Here is a 4606-nt window from a genome sequence, read left to right on the forward strand (position 1 = left end):
TAATGAATTAACTAAAGGCTAAATATGGGTAACATCTAAGAAGAGGGATCTTACGTGCACAGCTATAACCTTAAATGTGTTTGGTAAAGGATGTTAAAAATCTATAAGTTGCTAGGTCAATGGGAGAAAATAAAACTGTCTTCTTTTTTCCTGTGGCTCCTATCTGTCCAAGCTGTCTGCCGTTTTTCTGCAGGGTGGGGGAAAGTGTGCTCAGTCTCTAGGCAACCTGTGTACAGCTAGATGCCTCTGGTGATAGCTAAAGGGAGATCTGGAACTGGAGGTAAGGTTTGGGAAAGGAGGAAGTTAAGCTTAATTAGCACATCCACCAGGCCTTTTCAAACAGGTGGCCTGGATGCTTAAGTCTGTTCTTAGAAAGTACAGAGGTATCTCTGATAAGGTACTTTCCTCCATCCGGTGATGGACCTGGCTGGATGCTACCAATAATGATAATTACAGGGAAGCCTGAACTGGGAGTTCTGGCTGAGCATAGCTGTTAGCATAGAAGGTTATCTAAATATTCCTAGAAGTGGTTAAGTAAGTAATTAGGGATCTATAAAGTTAGTAAGGCTGTAAGAAAGGAGGGGTCTGAGCTAAATTGTGTAAAGCTATTACTTAATGTCTACCTGACCCAGGCGGTGTCCCCTTGTGGATTTTACCTTAAGTCAGGAGACTCACCTGTGGGTTGCTATCACTGTTAATCCTCGGAAATTGGGTGACCACCTGGGTGATGTCTCCTTGTGGAATTTATCTTAAGTCAGGAGACTCACCTGTGGGTTGCTATCACTGTTAATCCTCGGAAATTGGGTGACCACCTGGGTGATGTTTCCTGTAGTCCTTGAAAGTGGCTAAGGGAGATAACTGGTTCCAGAGAAAGCCTTTCCTGAGGCTGTTCTCAAAATGCCTGGAATATGTATGTCCAGAGAGTGATCAGGCCACACTGTTAGCTCTTCTTGGGGAAAAGTCAATTGGGAAAGCTATGAAGGCACACATGATTTTCATAACAGAATACAGCTGATATATAACAAGCCAAGTAACACCAAAAACTCCTTGGGATTTGGCTTCCTCTGGAGGAATTCCCTGATCCCTCCAGGTAGTGACTTTGCCATAACCAGCTGAGTTCTTATGATATATTTCTGCGGCCCGCAGCAGGTTGTTAAACGGGAGCCTGGGGCAGACTCACTGGGAAGGCTGCTAGAGCAGCATGCTACTAGGCCCCTCTCCCAGAGTGGTTGAGTCCTGCCGCAAAAGCGCCTGTAAGTGACAGACCCCAGATGCTGGTGTGGCTGCGCTCGTCTTGAGGACTCTCATAGACACAGAGACAGTGCTACCCACCATCTCCTTTGGAAAGGTAATTCTGAAAATAATTGTAACTACTAAGTAATGGCTCTTTTCCAACCCCACTCCTCCCTCGGATAATACACTCAGGCTGTCCTCCTTACACTGGAGGTGGGCTTTTTTCTTCATCTGCATAGATTATGAGTTTACTGAGGTGCCATAAATCCTCCTACTAGACCCAGGGATAGAAGCAAATTAAAAATCCCAGCCTCTGCCTTCAAGGTGTTACAGTCCAGCAGGGTGACTGACATCCATCTATGAAATGCTATTTCTGCTATCTCCAACAGGGAATGTGTTAGAACCATACACAAGGTATTGACGTGTAAAAGAGAACTGATCGTGCTCAGAGTTGAGCTGTTGGGAACGGAGGGGCCGCCATGGGTTGGATGAGTGCCTGGCTCTTTCGTCCTTCGTCCTCTTCTAGGGTCAGTTATTTCCCTCAGTCTCAGCTGAAGGCCAACCGTACTGCTACTGAAAAATCTCCATAAATCTGTGCAAGTGTCCACTCTTGGGACTGAGCTTCTGCAGCCCAACAGAGGCCTAACGAGCCCTGTGAACCACGGACAGTCGAAGGCCAGGGATCAAATACCCACTTGGGAAAAACCAACTGCAGAGAAGCCTTGAGATGCTACTCTGTGTCCTTCAGGCCTAGACGGAGGAGGAAATGAACCCAAGCCCACCCTGCCTGTCCGTCATCGCGGCGATCTCAGCAGGCTACCACGCCAGCCCCCTTCCACTTTGACCTTCTCCCTGCTGATGACCAGAGCCCACCCTGCCACCGGCTCCTGGGGCTCCGGGGTTGAACCGCGCCTGCCCCCTCCAGGCTGTCTACTCCGATGCGCAGGAAAACCCGCGCTGGAGTGCGCGGCGGCGGCGGCGGCGGCGGCGGGCGGGGGCGGGGCGCGGCGCGGCGCGCAGGCGCGGTGGGCGCCAGGTTGGGCGGAGGAGGAGGCGCCCTGCTCCACACCTGATGCAATCACCCTTCCGGAAACCCGCAGGGTCTCCGGGATCACCCGGGAAACGCTTCCGCGTCTGCTCCAGCAACTGGGTCCCACACGGGTTTCCGACTTCCCAGGTTCATTCCCCCCCGGGGCTGCCCGCGGGAGAAGTCGGGAAGTCACCTCCCGGCCAGTCGTGAGGGGCTTGCTACGGAGCATCCTGAGAAAACTGAAGGCGAGGACTGAAGAGCAGGCTTTGAACGCCCTTTGCTTCCTTCCTGCGTCCTACCCCCATTTTCCTCTCTGTTCCTGAAAGGGGCGTTTAAGGGGGTGAGAATCGCTAGGTACCCTGGCAGGCTAAGGCTGCAACACCTCCTTAGATGGGCTGGAGAAAGCCTGCCACCTCACACTCAGGTTATAGATAAGTAATGGGCTTTCTCTCTACCTCATCGATAGAGTTTACAAAGAAAAGCATTCCTCATTTTACCACCTCATGCAATTTTGATAGCTATTGTGAGTGGATTTTTTCCCTTAGTGCTGACTCACACGTGAACTGTTTTCCTGGGAAATGAACTATTCCAAGAATATTCTGAGCTCTTGTTTTATTAAGTATGAAGTAAATCCTGGGAGCAGCGCATTAAAAATTGCCGCTGTAAATTCCATAAGGCCAAAAGCCCTCCACCTAAGTGGAAGTGTGGGGGTTTCGAGGGATTTTAGTGGAAAGGACACTTCCAAGAACATTATAGAATCAACCCTACACCAAGTCTTAGATCCCATAAGCATTTACCTCTTTATACCCCAGTGATGGCAATGGCTCCCTTAAAGAAGATAGGTCAGCCTGCTGTGCTGGCGCGGGGCCAGCAATCCTAGCACCCGGACGCTGAGGCAGGAGGACAGTGAATTCAAGGCTAGCCTGAATTTCACTGTCAAAAAGACCGAATGCAAATCTGGGTGGCACTAGCCAGGAAACGCCTGCCTCAACTTCCCCAGTGCTGGATTACAGGCATCCACCACCAGGCCCGGTTTTATTAATACACTGCTGGTTTTGAGTCCAAAAATTAAAAGTAGAAACCAGCGGCCGCAGAGAACCTACTACTTCCTTCCCGGGAAGTCCGTTGAGCTTTGTGGACATCCCTCGATCGACAACCCATCGAACCACGTGTAAGATAGCCAGACCCTAGGCACTAAGTGTGTCAGTCAAGTGGCAGACGTCTTCAAACACAGGGCCTTAGGTCGGGTTTTGTGCCAACACTTAGAGTTTAAGTGCTTTTATTTGGCCCTCTCGTGTAATGAGCCGTTCGAGGTGAAACCAGGGGAAATTTAACGATCGCAACAAAGTACCGGGGTCCTCATTTGCTTTGGTAAGGATTCTAAATCCTTTCACAGTATGGAAACTAAAAATGAAGCTGGGTGTGGTGGCCACAGATTTAATCCAAGAGCTCCATGAGGCAGAGGCAGGCAGATCTCTATTGGAGACTAGCCTGGTCTACATAGCCACTTCCAGATTAGCCAGGGTTACATACTGGGGGTTGTAGCTTGAGTTTTTCCGCCTCGCCCACAGTCAGGGCAAACCTCTGTCACCCGCCAGTCCCACAGCGCCCGAACTTGGGGCTAAAGAAAAAAAGGGCTAAAGAAAAAAAGGGAAGAAAAAAAAGGGACTAAAGAAAAAGGACAAATGAACAGGGATAAAGGCCGGTGTTATGAAAAAAAAAAAAATACTAAAGACAAAGTCCCTTAACCAAGAGGCGCTCCAATAAAGTGTGATCTGAGAAGAATCCTCGCGTGGTGGTAAAGAGGATTCAGAACTCAACACACGGAGCGGTGACGTCGGTAAGTTCTCCAGGAACGGTGACGTCGGTAAACGCCCCACAGTTCCTAATTCTCTCTCTCAAATGAGCGGCAGCCGCCGGTTTGAGTTACTGGCGGGTTCCTGGGGCTTGGAAGAGAGAGGAAAAGGAACATAGACAGTTATATAAAGAAATAGAAAGTTTAAAAAAGCCATGTAAAGATGGATATCACACAAAGAGTTTGGATTATATTGTCTTTGGGATTTTTAACTGCAGAAAAACATTTGATCGTAAAAGATGTTGAGTTAAACCAATATGTATATATTAAAGATATCTTGACTTTAAAATTTGGATATAAGGATGTGTTGTTACTTTGGAAAGGAGACTCTGCTTTTGTCTCGACAGAAAGCCAGAGGCTATGGATTTTTTCCAGATTGAGATACATCAGGTTTGACCAGCCAAGACCACCTGAAAGGTCTCCGATGACACCATGGCCCAGATGATCCAACATCCAGAATCGTTTCAAGGCAACTGGCTCAGACGATA

Source organism: Peromyscus maniculatus, chromosome 10 (assembly GCF_049852395.1).
Source record: "Peromyscus maniculatus bairdii isolate BWxNUB_F1_BW_parent chromosome 10, HU_Pman_BW_mat_3.1, whole genome shotgun sequence".
In the NCBI taxonomy this organism is placed as follows: Eukaryota; Metazoa; Chordata; class Mammalia; order Rodentia; family Cricetidae; genus Peromyscus; species Peromyscus maniculatus.